General features: G+C 37.2%; 1 protein-coding gene across 8 annotated transcripts in view; it reads right to left on the bottom strand.

Annotated features, from left to right (window-relative positions):
* The window catches only part of tn (tripartite motif containing protein thin), a 128222-nt gene that overhangs the window by 34065 nt on the left and 71657 nt on the right, over positions 1–22500 (bottom strand). Inside the window, exon 1 of one of the 8 annotated variants that reach the window (XR_010856090.1) lies at positions 3620–3951. The exons of 4 other annotated variants lie outside the window; for them this stretch is intronic. The gene's annotated coding sequence lies outside the window, so the exon portion shown is untranslated. Of the gene's footprint in view, positions 1–3121; positions 3970–22500 lie in introns of those variants that run through there. 3 more of the 8 variants (XR_010856091.1, XM_067121105.1, XM_067121106.1) reach the window with 3 other exon arrangements.

Below are 22500 nucleotides of genomic sequence, written 5' to 3'. Positions count from 1 at the left end.
ATATCTGATCATGAGAGCCCCTGACAAATTCACCCCATATTTACATAAGAGACCCCTCCCCTCTGTTAAAGAAACAAGAAGCCAGATTTTAGTTTTCTGTAAAAGAAAATTACAGTGCTGGCTTTGTCTGTCCGTCCGCACTTTTTCTGTCCGCCCTCAGATCTTAAAAACTATTGAGGCTAGAGGGCTGCAAATTAGTATATTGATCATCCACCCTCCAATCATCAAACATACCAAATTGCAGCCCTCTAGCCTCAGTACCTTTTATTTTGTTTAAGGTAAAAGTTAGCCATAATCGTGCATCTGGCAACGATATAGGACAGGCCACCAGCTAGCCGTGGTTAAAGTTTCATGGGCCGCGGCTCATGCAAGCATAATACCGAGATCACCGAAAGACACATCTATTTTCGGAGGCCTTGATTATATGCTGTACAGAAAACTCGATCGCGCATTTTTTACTTGTTTTATATCAGTGCCAAAAATCAAAATGTCTGAATATCTCACTATCGACTGTCATTTCATCAATAAAAGCAAACTCTTGTTATAACGTTTCATCGATAAAAACTCAAAAAAACTCTTATTACTACTTCTCGTCGATGGATATACAAAAATAACTCGAAAACTAGAGTCAAGGGCCGTAGCTTCTGGAAACTACTCGGGGTCCCGTGACAGACACAAAGCCTATGACATGGTAAGTTTAAAATGGGACCCTGTGACTTAATTGGCACATATCGAAGAGCTTCTTCTTCTTCTAACTCTCCTCCTCCTCCTCCTCCTCCTCCTCCTCCTCCTCCTCCTCCTCCTCCTCCTCCTCCTCCTTTTTCGATTTGCTTCACAGAATGCGAAGTAGGTGTGTCGTGTTTGCTTGTCTGATATTTCAGAGTGAAACTCTATGAACAAGATGAAACATCTAACCTAAAGAGAACACCAAGCTTCCTATGTGAGGAGAAACGAGTGAGGAGGAACGTGAGTAAGAAGTGAGAAGTATAGCAACAGAACCTCTCTCTGGTGACTCAGCCTCCCTGGCAAGTGTCTTAGGAACCTACGCAAATGCTCTCCCAGTGACGTCCCCCCCCCCACCCCCCAACACCCCGCCCCCACCCAACAATCATCCTCTCCCTGCACCCACCGAAAATAATTGGGATTGATGAGACCAAAATAGAGAGATGACCCCAAACCCACACGTGAAATAAAAAAAAAAAAAAAAACAATAAAGTAAGCTCTTTTGGCATCCAGACTTTGTCAATGAATTTACCGTGGGAAAATATTATTTCAGTAACGGATTTTTATGTACTGAAAACTTTATATCTCGGTCAAATAGGAGTTTGTTTTTGGTGACGAGGTAACAAAGCCGCCCACATGAAGTCCAACCATTCTTAGGAAAGAAAGACAGCGTGGGAAAAAAAGGAAATCAACAACGTTAATGGATTTTTTTTATCATGAAAGACAAACGCACCTATAAACAGATGCTGCCGGTATAAAGGAAACTGCAAAATGGGAAAGGTTCGTAACTTTTTTTTTAGTTTCATCATTATTATTATTGTTACTTTGTACACTACTGTAGATCTTCGTGATTTTCGTAAAATCAGCTTTGCAGTGGCAAACGACTAAACCCAAAATATTTCAAGCATTTTAGAATATAGTTCTTGATCATTCCGCAATGTATCATGTAAACTAGTCAGTTCTAACGAAAAACAACGGCTGAATTACATCTGAATCGCTCAAGATTAAAGACCCACTGACTCATAATTATCATTAATATTACAGAACCAATATCTTTCTGTGCAAGTACGCAACAATTCTTTGTTTGTAGTTATTAGGCAGCAGACTTCATTTTGGTTTCCACTTTTTTCAGGGACTGGACTCTATACCGAAAAGCATTTTAATTTATGTGTTCATTAAGTTCTCTAAAATCTGCAGCCTAGAATTGTAATCCTAAATGCAATGCTCTCTGAATCTCGAAGAGCCAAATTTGATAATTCAAAGAATAGCACATTCGTCATATTTCTTCAAAGGCAAAACAAAAGCTAAGAAGTTTCCTGTTCTCTGAATAAACTCAGGCGGTGATGTTTTCTACCTCTGTTGATTACAATAGGGTTAGTGAGGAAGCATTAATATATGAAGAACAGAAAGCTAATGAAAGTAACGATCTAAGTGAAATCCAAATTTCTCACTCCCGACCGAATAACTTGGTATAAATGATAAATGTTACAGAATTATTTAAAGAACAGGTTTACTAACATGTTTAACAAAAAAAATCTACATCCAGGGCTACATTTATTCCCCCTCCCACCCAACTTCCTTCATTCCGACTCGAGGAATCAGCCCTCGACAAAGCAACTGAAAGAACGCCGAGTCCTTGTGATGGCAATCAGCATTCAAAGCATCGACTAATCCGGTAATCTTGATCGCAACCGCGATACAAGCCGCCGGTAATCCCGCCGTGAGTCTCGTGGGCTGCGAGGCCGGTCTTCGAGTAGCCAATATTGGTGGACCAAGGGTCAGTGCGCCGAGAAGAACCGGGGGGGCGGGGGCTGTTGGAACTAGGGCGCCCCAGGATTACTAAGAGGAGGGAGGGGAAAATGCCGGGGAAAGCGGGGGTGAGGTGGGGAAAGATGGAGGGATGGAGGAGGAAAGGAGACAGCATTTCCTGGTCTTGCTAGTATTGGCTTCTAATGGGGGCCGAAATGACCTGAATTTCATTGGTACTTCACTGATCTTGCTCTTCTTTTTGAGGGAGCAAGTTCCATGGACTAACAATACTTTATTTATACAGTAACCTGCTCGCTCATAAACTTTGTAAGCAAAAAACTAAGCACTTGTTCCTTGTATGGTCACTAGATTAATCACTTTTACGGAACAATTATTGGCAGTTCTGTACAGACCAGTAAATAATCCAATACTCATTATCAGCTGGTTGTTCTTTGATAGGATGAAACGTTCTCTACAAATCTACCGAATGTATAAGTGTTAATAATTATAAAAGGACTCATACATTACGAGAGACAATTACTACAGCATTGTTAGCACGAACCATGAGTGTTATTACTTTTGCATCTTTCATTTTTCTACCTCTAGAAGGTAAAAAGGAATAGTTAATGAGGTATGGAATCGAGGGTACCTGGAAGGATCCTCAGGAGGTGTGATTGCGTGTGTGTGCTTGGCGTCGCAAAATGATTGGTTCCTCCAAGGTCGGGCGTGGTTCCCGCCGTGGAGGCTACAGGCGGAGTGAACGAAGGGGGTTTTAATGCCGTGGGTGTTGGGTGTTGGTGATGGTGGTGGTGGTGGTGGTGATGGTGCGGGGAGCTAGCTGGCTATGGGCGTTTGAGAGGGCGCACGCAACCACCAACCAGGAGATGGTCCCCGGCACTAGTTCTCCGCGCGGAGGAAAAACGGGGGTTTTCCCCAGGCCGTCTATTCTGATCGCTGTTGAGGGGTCGAAGGAGGAAAAGAGAGAATGGGAAAGAGAAATACAAAGGGGACGTGAGTAGGAGGGAGGGGAGTTGGCGTTGCAAAAGGCGGATGGGAGCTTAGTATAAACTGTGCACTAAATCCCCTCGACCAGAAGACATGAAATTCACAAGTTATTCTTTGAGAATGATGATGTTTCTCCACTAACCTTCTGTCACAGAACAGAAGCCAACTGGCTTTATATTATGCTATCTGCACTGGATGGGCGTTGATATCTGGGCGGCCATAATAACCGCGATGCCTGTGCCCCAGAGAGCGCACAGGCACTTCGCACAAAATCACAACGAGAGGGGAAACTCTCCACACGAAAGAGCGAACTCGACGTTTCCTTTCGAGTCTCAACTTCAAGTCTCTCTGTGTCTCTGTCTCTCTCTTTTAGGGGTCTTTTTCAGGAAGGTGTGCTCGCCGAGAGGTCTGGGTTGGCTCTACTGGTCTACCAAAGGCTCGCGAAGTACCACCGCGTCTTCGCCACGCTGGACTTTTGCAGGGTTAGTGGGTTGCCCGGGGTATTTTTAGGCCGCCATCTTCATTCCCTCGGGACCCTCCTCTTCCCCTCTCAAAGTCGCTTCCCCTCTCTAAACCCCTACCCCAACCCATCCCCCCCCTCTTCTAATGTATTTTACTTCCCCTAAGACGCTTCGGTCTTCCCACATCATCCTCTCTCTCTCTCTCTCTCTCTCTCTCTCTCTCTCTCTCTCTCTCTCTCTCGTGGCACACACTTCCCCCCTAATATTTCTAGGGTCTTAGTCTCGTCTTACGCCCATACCTATGTCAGGTATTACTTACATTACAATGGCACCGGAAACCTTAACTCACGTGGGTTATTACTCACGGTTGCACAACGCAATCGTGCGCACGAACACACACGCACACACATTATATACATACATACATACATACATACATACATACATACATACATACATACATACATACATACATACATACATATATATATAATATATATATATATATAATGTATGTATTTAGATATGGATATATATATGTACTGTATGTATATATGCTGTACATACATGTATATATATATATATATATATATATATATATATATATATATATATATATATATATATATATAATATATGAGAGAGAGAGAGAGAGAGAGAGAGAGAGAGAGAGAGAGAGAGAGAGAGAGAGAGAGAGAGAGGAGTAAGGGAAATAATGTTATATAAAAGAATTTGTACATTAGAGTTACAATAATATTAAACTGGTGTTTTTCTGTTTTCTGTCCCCCCACAATACCTCAATTTTACTTAGCGATGAATTTCATTGCTACAAGCTTGTAAACAATTACTGAATCTCAATAATGACCATTTTAAGGATTATATTAAGAGACAGGTGATAGCATTTACTAACACTGAGGATTATTAAGAGAACATTAAACTACGGCACCAGCTTATGACGTCAGGCTTGGAAAATGTGTCACTCAGTACAGCTCCAGCCGATCACCTTGGAAACTCAGACACTTTGGCTGAAGCGAGACCTGCTCAGGCCGACCTGATTCCAACTTTGAAAAGAGCCAACTGTTTTTCAACTCATTCCATAGAACACATACCACTCGAACGTGTTTTTTTTTTTTTTTTTTGCGTTTAAGCTGCAGAAAAGATAACAAACAATTATTTCCCCCTTAGGAGTGAAGTGCCGCCCGTGCACCTCACGCGGTGCGCTGTTGACAATTACTTGAGGATCTTTGCAACGGCCCTTCAGCCCCTAGTTACAATCCCTTTCACTCCTTTTACCATACCTCCATCCATAATCTGTTTTTTCCATCTTATTTTCATCCTCTCCTAGCAACTGTTTCATAGTGCAACTGCTAGGTTTCCCTCCTGTGACACCTTTCAAACCTTCTTTCTTCTCAATTTCCCTTTCAGCGCTGAATGACCTCATAGGTCCCAAAGTTTGACCTTTGGCCTAAATCACAGTATATATTCTAATCCCAGTCCACACACAAATTTAATGCTTCTCGAGCCGTATCTGGGAGAAATACGAAAATGTTCAGATTTTGTCCATGTTTCTTGGTCAGTATCCCTGACAACATTTATAGAAATGAATTTTCCAGCTCTTGTAAGATTCTGACAAACAGGGCACTCCTCAACTGATGTGTCTTTGCCAAGCCAAAAAAGGAATTAAAACACTGGAATTTTACGGGCTATTCATGTATAGCTAGCATTCCTTAACTCTTCTTCTTCAACTGGTGAGTGTAGATTTGACCGTAATTAAAACTTGCCACGGAATTTAGGAGGCTGGTGGGCGCGGCTCTGAGTCACAACGAGGTCCGAATAGACATCAGAGCGAGTAGGTGCGTCTTGTGTACCTCAAGCAAGGCAAGACATCTCTTTGTGTTCACAAGAAGACGCTCCTTTCATTTAAAAGAAAACCGAAGATTAAGCACACTCTAATGTCACCCGAGAAACTTTATTTCTTGTACTGCGAGCACAAAGGAATATAACCTGGATTCACCTCGACTACTTAATTCACATCGTATTACAATTTCGACTTGGTACCTGAGCCATAAAATTCGTCCCTGAAGACACGACTAAATTCAAGATTTCTGGTGAAAAATCCTTAAGTCATAAAATCTCACATCTTTGCTTAATCGTAATTTCCTTTTATTCAAATTATTTCAACATGAATAATTAAAATTACGTTTTAGGTCAAATTAGTTTCTAGGTCAACAAACAATACACCTCAAGCGACTGATTTAAAAATAAAATAAATAAAATCGTGTTTTAGATCAAATTAGTTTCTAGGTTAACCAAAAATATACCTCATTCTTCTTCTTTAGCAAGTAGTTCTTCACAGAGGGGAGCGAGTGAGTCACTATCATTAAATTCCGTGCCATCATTTTTGTTTATGTAACCTAATCATGGCACACAGTGCCACAGAGATACACACGTATATTCGGGCAAGACGAATCGATGACTTTAGGGCGAAAACGCAGTAAAGGCCTTTGTTCGATTACTCGAAAACACAGGTATTGATGTTTCCAATCATAAATAAATATATATATATATATATATATATATATATATATATATATATATATATATATATATATATATATATATATATATATATATATATATTTTATTACATAAGCACAAAAGGTAAATACCACCAATGCCTATGTTATGGTTTGGGAGATCTTTATTACAGCAAAAGCTACTCCTCTCTCTTAGTTTCCGTGAGATGTAAAATATGAATTAGTTTCAATATTGTCATGCAAAAAAAAAATATATATATGGCAGGTCTTTATCACACAAAAATTCTAAGTTCTCATATACCGCATAAATGCATACAAATCACTTTTGGTTTACACTGAACCTATCAAACACATACCTTGCAAATCACGACCTGATAGTATTACTACTGAATTATACCAACTATCTTCCACTATCATTGCTTTTATGTATTTATGCCCTGAATTCTTTAGTGATGCATTCTCAGCATTGTAAATTGTGCTTCTCTGGGAAGATCAAAATGTGAAAATTAAGATATCTCGCAGAGCATATGTATCTGCTGTGACATATTTTTCTTGTCTTCATGCCACCTGCAAAATTCTTTTAACAAGTTCATGCAGTTACTTGATTGTATTCATTCAGTTGCATGAGATCTAAATACTGGAACTGAGTTTGATTTGGAATTTTAATTCTTACGGTGAGGGAATAAAAGTTCAAAAGCTCTCAGGAGAAGCAAGCGCAAGAAAAAATAATAAGTAATAATAAAAAGTTAATAACACAATCCTACAAAGAAACAACATTCAGTAATTTCCTATAAATAAATGTAACAAAAATTGATATTCTTGTTGACCTATTTTCGAGCAATCGTTTCAGCTGCCAAACAACTGAAATTTATATAAAAATAATTTGATGCTTGTGTAATATTCTACATCTTTTCTTGAGGCGCTGATTGACACTTAAGCTTCCTAACACACGAATTTTATGACGTAATCTCAGTATACTAATTCAGGGTCCATGAATATGGTGAAGGAAAGTCATGCGGTCTTCAAAAGAACATTTACGTAAGCTATCAAATATTTAAATCTCTATACATTTCTCAGTAAGCCGGATCCTTAACTCAGATTCAAGGTTTCTTTGAGGAAGAGGCCGCTGGGACGTGCGACGCTCTGCCCTAGCCAAGGCCAACAGGAAACAAGACTCTTAAAGAGTGGAAGATTGTACGAGTCAGGGGGAATGATGTTTCTCATCATACTGTAGAATGAGGTATATGTTCTATTTATTATATTTATTTTCTTTTATTAAAGAGGCCGAAAAACTTTTGGCACATCATGGTCCACTTACCCTTAAAAATTTAATAATAAAAAAATAGCACCTTGAAGAAAACGAACAAAAGAATTAGTCAAACAAAAAAAGAACGCTGCAAACACAGCACCCAAATGGCAGCGAGTCAACAGAAAATAACCTGACAAAGAAAATAACCAGACACAAAAAAAAACTACAAAGAAGGCTAACAAGCATCATCTTTGGCACAGCTGAGACTTAGAGTGGGAGGGACCATCAATGGGAGTTTTCTCTCTCTCTCTCTCTCTCTCTCTCTCTCTCTCTCTCTCTCTCTCTCTCTCTCTCTCTCTCTCTCTCAGGAAACACTGGAGACTGAAGGGGGCTAAGTGCCATTTCAAACAATCAAAGAACTAACAGCAAAGGAGACCTTGGTTACCGGAAGTGCTCCTTTTTCTTTCGCCCAGAGTAAATAAAATGAGTGCCAAAAAATTGTGGCAATAATGGCCCTTCCCAGAAAGGCCACTACTTTTCTGACGTGGTGTTTTCTTCGTGGGGGGAAATAGGCTACTTAACAACGAAATTTCCCATTGCTTAAAGCATCGTTCGTTTCTTTGACTCACTATCTCACTATTTTACCAAAACAAGAACCTTTGTAAATCTGACACGATCATGAATTTGCTTACAACTGATAAGTGTAAAAATTACACACACACACACACACACACACACATATATATATATATATATATATATATATATATATATATATATATATATATATATATATATATATATATATATATATATATATACTGTATATACATATATATATATATACATACATACATATATATATATATATATATATATATATATATATATATATATATATATATATATATATATATGCATATATATATTATATTATATATATATATATATATATTTATTTATATATACATAATATATATATATATGTGGGTGTGTGTTAGCTAGTTGCAAGTCACGTACTTATAACAGAATTCACTTCTATTTTATCTTATTTTTAACAAAAACAAGCGACTTGTTTCAAGTGGAAGAACCAAAATGAGAAATGACAGGGCACTTTATGCAGGTCAATAACAGTCACATATATAAACAAAAGCAACATCATTTAGTTTCAGAGTACAAGCTTTACAGGATAGGAATCCATTAGGTGTGCAAATTTACCAGCTGTGTGAGGCTGACAGGTTAGAATCATTCTTTTTTAAACACAAAAAATGTTTCATTTTATATGGTATCTGGGTTCATGGTTTACTTTACAATTAAGTCGCGAAGGCAATGCTGCCTTCGTGTCAACACTTACAAACTACTTTCGCCCCTACTGAGGAATGAATAAATTATATCCTTGTGTTCATTACACGCGTTTGTGCTCAGAACAATACAGCGTTTCGTGAAGGAAGAGAGCGTTGGTTTCATTTTGTTTCATTTCCATCATCCACAGAATTTCGAATTACTTTAATTGGATCAACTGGAACTGTTCACATTTCTACGCATGTCTACAACGTTAATTACAAGAATAATATTACTGCACTGATTTTCGTTATTAGAATGCCAAGTGTTCCTCTTTCGCTCCAAAAGCTTTTAAACTTTCTCTTTGGAATTAACGTCGAGATCGAATGATGAATTTCTAGGATTTTATTCGGAACTGAATTGAATTGGATAAAGAATTTAGGCCAAAGGCCAAGCACTGGGACCTATGAGGTCACTCAGCGCTGAAACGGAAACTGACGGTAAAAGGTCTGAAAGGTGTAACAGGAAGAAAACCTCGCAGTTGCACTGTGGATCAGTAGTTAAGAGAGGGTGGAAAATAAGATGGAAGAAAGAGAATGTGAAAGGAGGCACAGTAAAAGGAACGAAACGGGTTGCAGCTAGGGGCCGACGGCACGCTGCAAAGAACCTTAAGTAATGCCTACAGTGCACCTCATCGCTACCCCCTACGGGCGACACTCCTTAGTGCAGCAGGGTCTAAGGATAAGTTCAAAAGGTTCAGTCCATGTGAATGGTGAATTTCTAGGATTGTATTTGGAGTTACGTTAAATATCAGTAAAAGAGTAATGAATTTACAGCTGCTTCCTCTTTAAAGCAAGAGGGATTTAACGTTGTTTCAACTTGAAAATAAACATACCCATTGTTTGCGGATCTTGGAAAGGAATGCTTATATGATTTCATCTTGGAAAAAAAGAGGGATTTACTGTCGTTTCACGTTGAAAAGAAAGGGATTCAGTGTGCCATCGCGTACAAACAGATTTAGCGTTTTCTCTTATCCCGAAAGTAAAAGCGCTGTGTCGCTTCACTTTAAATACAATAGAGATCTTGTGTCATCTCGTCTCGATTTCTAGTTGCCATTTTGTTATGCCAATTTCGTTTAACTTATGAGCCTAACGTTCCGCCACAACAGTTATTGAAAGTAATTTAATGAACGTAGCCACTGCAACGCTAGTTTACAGAAACGAATCCAGTGAAAGCCAGACAGAGTGGAGCTCACATTCTCAGGAGTGTTATTTTTGTCTTGATAGTGACAATCACGTTCGTGGGATCTTAGAAACGGTTTCGTTTTATGAACACTATAGAATATGCAGTTCGTATTCCAGAATTTTACTTAATCTAAGCATTAAATAATAAACCAAATATACAATTTTTCTTTCCAACAGAAGCGGGCTACACCAAATCATCATATTTCTATGAAAAAATTATCTGTTATGAAGGCCTAATTATAGAATTTACGACGAAACGAATGAGGAATGTTAATTACTCTGTTCCTCAGCGCTGCCGTAAGAAGTAGATAGACAGATAAATGAAAAGTTGGATAAATTTATCTAGATAGATAGATACCAATTAATCTAAAGGAATGATCTAACTGATGAGAAGAGTATCTGTACAGATAAGAACTGATCTAAAGGAATGGCCTAACTGACGGGACGAAATGAGAGAGAGAGAGAGAGAGAGAGAGAGAGAGAGAGAGAGAGAGTCAAGCTTACGTTTCAGGGCAGCAAGCACATTCGTCCCTCCGCGGTATGCGCCCTAAGGATGCCAAAAAAGCACTGACCTGAGGGAGGCAAAATTCACGAGGGAGAAAAGGAAGACAGAAACGTCTCGGTCAGGACACACATTCCCGTTGCCTGGGTTGAGGGAATATGGGGAGGAGGGGGTTGGATGGAGGAGGGAAGGGGGTGTTGCCGCTGCCTTGTTAGATACCCTGAGACAAAGCACAAAAAGGGGGAGACATACTTGAAGATTCGGCGTTTTTGACCTAGTTGGTCTACCTGGTTGTTGGTGAGCAGCCAACAGCAGTCAGTCTCTCTCTCTCTCTCTCTCTCTCTCTCTCTCTCTCTCTCTCTCGTCTTCTTGTCTGGTAATTGGAACGAGTGCCCTAATCCAACAATAACACCACTGTAGATTAATAACTAAGCAACTGGCTGCATCCAAAATTCTTACTCCTCTCTGCTGAATATGCCAGAACGGTTGAAATGTTCCCACTTGTAATTGCTACAGAGCTATATCAACTTATATTTTTATGTAAATGAAAAGGCCGATGGGATGGGCAAGACAATGTCTCTAGTTAGCCTAGGTCATAAGGAAACAGGAAATAAAAGTACAGGACCCGTTTCTCTCTCCTTTTTTTTTAAATACATTGATAAATCAAACGCTGTATCAAAATAATTGTTCTTTTCCATTACTCAGAGCGTACTAGCTGCCTGCTTGAGGTCATTTTACTGTAAATACCAACATATCACTGGTTTTCAAATTTCAGCTAATTTGGTGAACAACTATAAATAATACATATAGCGCTGTATATACACACATTCTTTTATGAATACTGGGCGTGTGCACAAGATTATACATGATATGTACATACATAATATGTATAAAATGCACACATTTGTGGATATATATGCAAGCTCAAAATACCTCAGGATAATTCACTCGTATTCCCACGAAAAAAAGAAAACACGAGAATCCCAAGAAATCGAACCCAAGAACAGGAATCCGACTCGCAAATAACGAGACAGGAGGGAAAAGATAGCAGCCGAAAACCGTCGTTTTTAGCGATAGGACGAGCATAAATTAAAAGGAGTAATCCCCGTCTGAATGCCTCTTTAGCATCGCTTCTTGGAGTTCCTTGGAGCCAGTCCCGCCGAGACTGTGTTCCAAACCTGAGAGAGACATTTTGACTGCAAGCGCATTCGTTTCATTTTGTTCAATAGGGACGTCTTGATTTAACACGGCACGGCACATAATGTAAAGAGGTATTTAGTGTAGGTATATCGCGTGGGTACTCTCGACTGAGCCAATGAAATGTGGGTCGACGGCGGAATGAACGTGAGTTCGTGTGTGCACCCCTGGCCTGTTAGGAGATTAATGCCGATGGACAGTGAGGGATGTTTGTTTATAAATGCTTTAGAAGTGAGAATCGTGAATTTAACGCTGCCCTCCTTAATAAAAAAAAAAATTGTTGATGGAGAGACTCACATTATCTAAAAGATAAGTACGTGAGGGGTTATAACCACTGCAATAATAAGCGGGTGTTATCACTAGCTAATAAACGACGGTAACGATTCAATAGAAAGTATCTTTCATTAAATGCTTTTGGTAGAATCTATACGAAAGAACGAGATATTCTAAAATGCAGACCGTTTCAAAACTATGAATTATGCAAGAAATCTAGTCAACATATGGACGACATATGTTAATGTTGAATAATTAAAATACCTGTCAGATGATCATCAAACTATAAAACACTACTCCAAAACAAACGTGATAATGAGACGCAAAAAAATAAATAAAATGTCATACTATCATATTAATCGCGAGATTATACAAATACGTTGAAGTATAACAAGAAAATATATCCAGCAGAACATCAATTGTATTTGATTTATAGTGTTGTACGTACAAACTGTAAGTATTTGGATTGAGGTGTTATGCGTACAATATAATGTAAAAGTCCTCCTGGGCCTCTGAAGGCTCATAGGGCAGGCGCTGATCTCCTGTTTCTTAGGCCGACAGCCAATGGGGGACGGGTCCCAATGCCCATGACACGTAATATAATGTAAGTGAAAGGTATTTCACTATTAAAGTTTTCTTGCTGGTTTGGCATTTGCGAAAGAAAGGTGGTTTGACGAAGAATAGACAGAAATGTTGATTAACGACAGAAAAATAAAATCAGCAAACATTCAAGTGAATAAAAATATAAAATCCATAAGTACAGAAAGAAACACGGAATGGAAATATGTAGAATAAAAAAAGGACACATTTATTGGCAAGACTGAGATGAAAAATACTGTATACAACAAAAGTAGAAAAAATGTACAGGCTAGTGAATGCACCCAATGAAAAAGAGTATGAAATACACGGAACAAATAAGACAGAACTATAAAATAGTTTTATAATCTATACATATATGGTATAGATGGTAAGAAGAAAGAGAAACATGCAAATTGCGAAAAAGACAGAGCAATATATCAACACAAAAGGGACAGTGCCAAATGACATTTCTTAAAATGCTTAATGCTGAAGCCCTTTGTGGTCTGTGCTTGCATCGTTATACTCATGTTATTACACCTATCTGAAATTCTTTTGGTGTTTAAAGTAAAATACAGTAAAAAAAAAAGGACTAATTTCTTACGTCACATATTAATTCGTTCCTAAGTGTCACGTACACCGTAGGAAAATTATAATGTGGAAATTTTAATTGCAAGACACAGTTAAAATTCTCCAGCTTAACCATTTAATCTTTGCGAAATTTTCCATCATTTTCCCCGCAAGAAAATAATGTAAAAAAATTAATAAAACAAACCACTCCGATAACATATGATGTAAACCAAAAAGGACCATCAACATAAAACGCAGAGTCCCAACGCCAACCATTCCTGAGTAGTGGCGTCTGGCGTGGGATTTATGAGTAACCAATAAAAACCAGGTTGGGAAGGGTACCGAGTATTAACCGGAAACTGATGCAAAACAATATGTAAAAGATATTTTGGATGCTGCATCAATTTGCTTCCAACAGCCTCGAAAATGAGAACTAATAACATTAAATGGTAGTGAGACTTACGACTCTTGCCAAGGACCTAGAACAAAAATGGGATGTAATTTAGACCACGATATTTAGAACAGCTAGACTTGGGTCTAGCATAGAAGAGGGGTCCCGGAGAAGAAAACCATAACAATATTGTAAACGACAAGACAGCAGATTACTTTTTGGCTTAAGGTTTCATAAATCTCAGAGGGCGTACCACTTAAGGCGAAGGAGCCAACAGCACGGTGGAAAAGGTCCTATTGGAGAACCACCAGCACAGACCAAGAATTCGAAAGGATGCAGTCGCAGGCAACCTACAAGCACTGGATACCGAGCATCCACAAGCTGTCTGAACTGAGATGGTGCTGAACGGTGACAAGAGAGAATCTAGTAAGTGCCAGTGAGTCACAACGAGGCTCAAGAATGGCCTCAATCACCATACAAGTCTGGCATCAGAACCTTCTTATCATATTTGCAGAGACCTACAATCTGACCCTTGAAGACTATGCTCCACTCTATTTTCCTTCGTCGTTAAACCAGGCCTGGGCTAGGTAAGGTCATTTGGTTGGCAGCCAAATCAGCCTCCTCACTTGAAAAAAAAAAAGAAATTGCCCGATTCAAACCCTTGCCCGAAAATCCTACCAAAAACAGCTGTGCGAGAAGCGGTGCACACACACACACAAACACCCAGATTGCACCAACATGTCGCCAGTAAGAATTAGTCTCTGAATAGTTGTAAATGTTTGCCAAAAGGAAGCTTTTCGAAGCCTACATGCTTAAATGGTTCTGCGGATTCTCACAATGCGGCCTTGTTGGCATTTCCTGTGTTTAAAAAGGAAATTCTTCAGTAATATCTATCGTGTCAAATATTCATGTATTCATGTGCACACATATAACAACATACAGTTCATACATGCATACATACATACATACATACATACACATATAAAGTCAGATATGAATGTATAGTTGGCAAAATATTATCATGCATTCTGCAGTTGGCAGAATATTATATGCATACTGTAGTTGGCAGAATATTATCATGCACACTGCAGCTGGCAGAATATTATAGCCCCCAGCCAATATTCCTGTTGTTTATCTTGACTATTTATTTACCGAAAGTAAAAACAAACACACCACCCAGATCAATTAAGAAGAATTTTAGAAGGTTGTCGGAACGGAACAGAGCCAGAAATATTATTAGAAAATATTTTCCTTCAAAATACAATTGACTGGCGTGAAGGTCTCCAGGAAAAACCAAACCATGAGATATTAGTTTCTTCTCCCAATCAGATTTTATGGCCAGAAAAATGAACTTGAATACGATATCATGATTTTATTTTATTAAAATAAAAAACCAGTTCACTTCGTAAGTTACACTCCTCTAGATGTTGACAATGGGATAAACCACAACAGATTTCAAGATACCTCATAATAATAATAATAATAATAATAATAATAATAATAATAATAATAATAATAATAATAATAATAATAATAATAATAATAATAATAATAGAGAAATAAAGAGATGGTAGATTATGAAAAACTTTCAGAGATTACGCACATAACTAGCCTCTAAAAAAAACTTTAAAAACGGAAGATCTTGCTTTCTCAGAGAGAGAGAGAGAGAGAGAGAGAGAGAGAGAGAGAGAGAGAGAGAGAGAGAGAGTCACACGACCCACTTGAAAAGAAGACACCTATTCAAACACATGACAGTTCTCAGAGAGAGAGAGAGAGAGAGAGAGAGAGAGAGAGAGAGAGAGAGAGAGAGAGAGAGAGAGAGAGAGGTCATACGACCTACTTATCAAATATGTCATTTCTTCAAATACATGACAGTCCATACGTCACTTGGAGGTCAAGCATTGACGTACCCACCATAACGTCAAACGTCATTCTCATCTCACTCGGGATCTGTCAGACAAATGACGAGCAAATGCATCAGGAGGACTGCAGCCATGTTCAAATTATTTTCATCTTTATCTAAAAATGTTCTCCAAAGGGTTACTGTAATCTCTACCGGATGATACTACTGCATCTGGGAAAGTTGTTTTTTTTTTACACTTTCATATCTATTTTTGTTCTGTCTGTCTTTTCTATAAATCATCGAAATATCAGCGTAAACTGCATTTTTTATTCATTGCCCCTTTTTATACATTTCTAACTGCTTTTTTTATTCACTGCCCCTATATATACATTTTTTTATTCATTACCCCTTTTTATACATTTCTAAGTAAAAAAACACAGATATAAGCAACCACTGCGTTTTGCTTCCATATTGTTTGGAAGCTTGAGTTTCAAGTCAATGGCATCTGTGAGCTTGCGCCATATGAATAGTGTTCATCTCCTGAATAATAATACTATAAAAATCTATATTTAACAATCTATATTTATTTTTTTTTTTTTTGTATCTACTTTTAGTATTTTGTAGGTTAACTTCTATATATAGAATTCACTCCAGTGTATTTTATGCGAAAAAAAATCTTTATTATAACTATAATTATTATTATTATTATTATTATTATTATTATTATTATTATTATTATTATTATTATTATTATTATTATTATTATTATATCATTCAAGCACAGCTCATATCCCCAGATAAATTTACTTTGAGATTCTAAAAAAAATTCCTTTCAATGACATTCTATGCCACATGAAGAGTTTCCGGTGTCCACTGGAAATTTTGAAATCTGTATCACTGACAAGAAATGTGAACTGGACCGTTAAAACTGTACCGTTAACAGGAAATACCCTCTGAAAAGTAACCAGCTAAAAATGAAAGTTCACTATCACTGGTCAAGGAAACTTCCAGTGAGTGTTGTCTATTTATATTCGCATCCCACTCTCCTTCCCGTTATCCCAGTTCTTGTATTCATATTCTCCGCTCTCACCCGTGCCAATTTCTCCCGTTATTCAATTGGCACTGTCCTCCCATATCTTTGCAATGACCTCGAGATGGCAATTTGACGACTGGATCAGCCATTAAGACAATTAGGCATTAGTATTGAAAAAGTGACAGAAAAAACATTTACAAGAAAGCTGGGAATAGCTACACCAACATACTGGATGCACTTTTGAATGTTTTCATGCAGATTTTACTATATACATACGTACAGGATTGCATGTATGAGTATACATGTAAAATGGTGCCTTGGGAGACAGCAACGTATGTATGCATGTATGAATGCATACATAAGTACATACATCCTTGCATACATTATATATATAATGTGTGAGAGAGAGAGAGAGAGAGAGAGAGAGAGAGAGAGAGAGAGAGAGAGAGAGGACAACTTAAATGGACAGAATCCTGAGCGTGTCTGGGAAGAAGCCAACTTCCGCGTTCGGTCGGTAAGGAGGATGGAGAAGCAACCACGGCATCACAATCCTTCTTCCTCTTCTTCTTCTTCTTCCTCCTCTTCTTCTTCTTCTTCTCCTTCATTTTCTTCTCATTCTTCTTCCTCTTATTCTTGTCGTCGGCACCTTCGTCGTCGGCGCCGCCGCCTCCAGTGGTGCTTCAAGAGGCATCGAACCCTCATAGCAAAGGAGAGAGAGAGAGAGAGAGAGAGAGAGAGAGAGAGAGAGAGAGAGAGAGAGAGAGAGAGGACAGTGATAAAGAACGAATGAAAATATAATTCAACTTTGGAAAGAGATATGAAAAAGAGGAAAAAATCACCAAAAACACTGGGGAAATTATTTACTAAACGGCAGAGAAACAGAATTATGCAAAGAAGGAAAAAGGGAAAGATGCCGAAGAAATTATTGACAGACAGACAAAAACAGAAAAAAGAGGACGGGGAGAACGAGGACAAACAGAGGTCTGAAACCCACCACAATAAAGGAAGAAATGCCTAAGAAAATTTTTGGAGAGAGAGAGAGAGAGAGAGAGAGAGAGAGAGAGAGAGAGAGAGAGAGAGAGAAAGCACTGATGGTATAAAAACAACCTTCCACAGCACACCTCATGGTTCCAAATATACGTATTTAGAGACTATTGCCACATATAATCATTTGCTCCCGAATTATGAGAACCTCCTAAGAATTACTTGATTTATGAGAATCTGGCTGGATTGTAAGTTACAACTCTGACACACATTCTCACTGGCTCTGCAGACGGGGAGATATTTCTCGCTTCTGGTGTGATATACTTAACTAGAGTGTATGGTATCTATAGATATACACACGTACACACACACACATATATATATACACTATATATATAATGTATATATTTATATATACAGTGTACATATTTATTTATATATATAACATATCATATGTATGCATATATATATATATATATATATATATATATATATATATATATATATATATATACATATATATGTGTGTGTATATATATATAATATAATATAATATAATATAATATATATATACATATATATATATATGTGTGTGTGTGTATGTATATATAATATAATATATATATATATATATATATATATATATATATATATATATATATATATATATATATATATATATATATATATATTTAATGTGTGTAGACAGGTATTTAGATAAACAGGTAGATGTATAATCTGTTATTTCCTATGCGTTCTATTATTTAAAATCATACCACTTTCTTATATTAATATCTAACATTGAAATATTCACGTACTACTTCTTTACTTAAGGACTTTAAATAAAATTTTTCATTTACCTTTCTACCCATATCAATTTCAATTTCTGGCTGGTTTATATTGAGCGTCCTATACATCAAGGTATTCTTGAGGTAAAAAATATTTTATTTTAAAAAAATAGAAAAATAAATCTGACTACTTGATATTTTTAAAAAATATTTTATTAGCAAAAAATTAGAAAAATAAATCTGACTACTTTATATTTAAAAAAAATACTTTATTCGAAAAAAAAAGAGAAAAAGCCTGACTACTTGATATTTAAAAAAAATATTTGATTCGAAAAAACAGAAAAACAAAACAGACTACTTGATATTTAAACAAAAATATTTCATTAAAAAAATAGAATGAACCTGTTTACCTGGTATTTAAAACTTGGCAAAACGTTAAGTCAATATTATCCTTAAAATCACAGAGCAAAGCACAGCAATCCCTATAGTCATTAACGAGCCCTAAGGACATTCTTACAGGGCACAGGCATTCCTGACTTGGTTTTAAAAGAGTTTAATGGTTGAGTTTCATCTTGGTCTCTTCACTCTTCTTGGATCAGTGAATTAGTTGGGGGGGGGGGATTGTTGTATGTCTAATTATAAATAGTTCTGCATAAGGCATGGCACCGTCATTCACTGTAATGATCAGTTTTTCATTATGGGTTATCGAGCAATGCATAATTTGTAATTGATCACAATGATATGTTCCAGTCTCCTAATATGCGGTCAGATTGTTCAATGAATTTATATTTCATGTACAGTTCCTTAGCGAATCATATTAAATTCAGCTTTCTTTCTCTCTTCTCTGGAATTCTTTAGGCCTGGGGAGGAAGTCCGTCCGTCCGTCCTCTCTCTCTCTCTCTCTCTCTCTCTCTCTCTCTCTCTCTCTCTCTCTCTCTCTCTCATTTGACGTAGAATCCCGCGAGCCCTATTTATAAGCCTAATGCTCATGCCATTTGTGGAATGTTAGTCATCTCCTATCCACCCCATCTTCACCCATTTGAGAACAGCCAATTAGTATGACATGGGGGTGCAAATATAGACTGCAGCAGGCAAACGGTGACAACATTGCGACGATTTTGCTTCTGGCCCTAGTTAGTGATGCTGCTGCTGCTGCCTGAACTGATACGGCAGGGCCTTTAAGAGATAATTATCCGTTTCAGATTGCAATAATCATTATAATTCTTATGTTATTTTCCCAGTTCGAAAGTTTTCATCATTTTCAGGAGTATTTCAAAAAGACGCTGAAAATCAGCACTGCTATTAAAACCTGCATAAAGGAGAACATGCTCTTTGTGTTGGAAAAGGGGCAATATATATATATATATATATATATATATATATATATATATATATATATATATATATATATATATGTATATATATATATATATAATATATATACATATATATATATATGTATATATATATATATATATATATATATATATATATATATATAAATATTCCTGCCGATGACAGTTAAACATTCGCAAAACCGCTGGTCATGCGATCAGCTAAATTAAACACCGAAATTATTTGAGCAGTATTTCCTAACTGTTCGTAATCACAGTAGTGAAAGTTGTTCATATTTGAATTTAATAATTTAATTATTACCCATATGTCCAGCACAGCGAAATGCCCTTTCGGATAATCTCCATAACACCTGATAGTATACATACGGTTGCTGAAGTGCAGTTGCCTTCAAAAATAATTAAAACATTAAAACTCTCTCAGCTGGAACTAGTTGATCACGTGGGCGTACAGACTCGATAAAAAGTGGTTTTGCTAATTTTCGGAGGAACAGTGTCAGCTAGGCATGCCTTTCGTTTCCTTGAACAGATATAATTATATACCACTGCATGGTGATGTCATATCGCCTCTTGTTTTAACCGTGTACATTCGTTTGAATGTGCCTGTGAATATTTATACACATTTGCTGAAGAGGGCATGAACCATAGGTGTCTAGGGCAGGCATTCATTCGCCGATCTATACTTCATTCCGACTTAGAGAACGCCTTTCCTTTTAAATCAAAAGAAAAAAAAACACACACATCTGCTATACTTTAACTTTTCGATATGGTTTTAGTGAAAATATTATTCTGACAAATGAGCACTAAACACTCAAAGAGTGTCTATCCTTTTAAACCACCAAAGACAAAAATACCCACTATAATTTAACTTTTCAATGTTATTCCAATGAATGAAAATGGACTGACTATGCAAAACGTTACACAAACCAAACATATACATGTATGCATGGTTTCACTCGACATTAGCACCGCACCAAAAAGAAACGAATCAACTCGATCTTACCACTGTAACTGGATGGTAAACAATTCATTCCGAGCGCCGAATGTATTTTAACTATTTTTCCTACGATTCTAATAGTCACTCCATACACCGCCCCCACGGCCAATAGCGAAAATCTATTTCTTCGGATGTCTCTGTCTCTTCGTCGGATGTCACAAGTCCTTCCCGATCTCCGCTAAGTTTGACGACTACCCCCGCCAGGGAACAGTAACTTGGGGATCTTCAGAGAAAGCGATGTCACCTTCGATGCTACCGTGAAATTACGCATCAACTCTCTTATTACTCTCTCGGGATTGGCTGAATTTCGACCGGAGTTCGGCGATATCATAAAACTCAGAATGCGAATGTTTTGGGGACGGAGGAGTCGCTGAATGGGAAATATACCTTGCGATCTGTTTCCACGAAAGCTGTTCAATACGTGGCGAATCCTTTAGGAACAGGAAATTTGCGGGAATTTTCTCACGAATTTCTCAGAAATGCAGGCTGAGAATATATTTCTATGGACAGGTGAATGGACGGGGGTAGGAAATTTCATTAAAATATGAATTGCGACATGAAACCTCTCAGTAATCATAATCTATACATGAAATCTTAAACATGCGTAGAGCCTATAAATTCTGTATGATAATTTGTTCATATAGTGACTTTATGAATGATTTTTTATAGCTTTTATGTCTATAATGCCTCTCCATCCACCACTCATTCAATATGATTACAACTTTATTAACTGAATATGAAAGCATAAAGTTCCACACTTAGCCACTTTCATATACTGAGCATCTTTTCTATTAACTTCTCCACAATATGAGATGTTTCTTTACCTCGTAAGATTCCAAAACCAAAGTTTATACAAAATTTCTCTTGGTAACTATGGCAAACTTTCTGCAGCATCCCCAATTTATCCTAGTATTTTCTTGACATATTATATGAACTCGATGAAGACAAATTTTCATTATGTTTTCACTGATATTAGGAAACAGCGAAATTTCATACATGTAACTGAAGTCAAAGTTTGAGGTTTTTTTTTATTATAACATAAATACGATCTGTTTTCATGAGCGGGATAACAGGAAAAGTAAAAGCATAAGTGAGGGTAGCAGAAAAATAACAAAGGTAAAATAAAAGAGAGAAGAAAAACCAGAAGGTAGAAGAACGGATAACACACAGAGGATTCAGTGTAAGAAGGAGAAGGAAAAGGAGAAAATAAGTTGTAACAGATAAACGGATGAAAAAAGCAGCAGTACTAGACCCAAATAAACCGAACCGTTTACTCTAAAAATCCCGAAATGTAAAAAAGTTGAAACTGAAAACGCAAAACTGTTACCGAACAAAAATATATTTTTGTTTTTATTTACGTGCCTTGCGTCTTTCTTTTGCTTTTTACAACCGTACCCTTTATATGCAGTGACACATTTAACTAAGAACGTGGCTCTCTCTCTCTCTCTCTCTCTCTCTCTCTCTCTCTCTCTCTCATATACAATAAAGATGCAACTTAACGAGACGATGCACTGCTCGAGTTCCTTGACCGCAAAAATTCTTCAGGTACGTCGACGCAAAAAAGCAAAATAAACCCAGGTGAATGAAAACGGAAATGTCTATAAATACAGAGAAAAACTGATATAAACATATTAAAGGAAACATTTTAAATAAAATTATAAAGGCCTACGAACAATCCTTAAAACAACTTCCTTCTCTTGTAAATGAAATGAAATTACTCATAAGAGAGTAATAAACAGCCTGTG

Source organism: Macrobrachium rosenbergii, chromosome 19 (assembly GCF_040412425.1).
Source record: "Macrobrachium rosenbergii isolate ZJJX-2024 chromosome 19, ASM4041242v1, whole genome shotgun sequence".
Classification (NCBI taxonomy): Eukaryota; Metazoa; Arthropoda; class Malacostraca; order Decapoda; family Palaemonidae; genus Macrobrachium; species Macrobrachium rosenbergii.
This window is presented reverse-complemented; position numbering and strand designations above follow the sequence as displayed.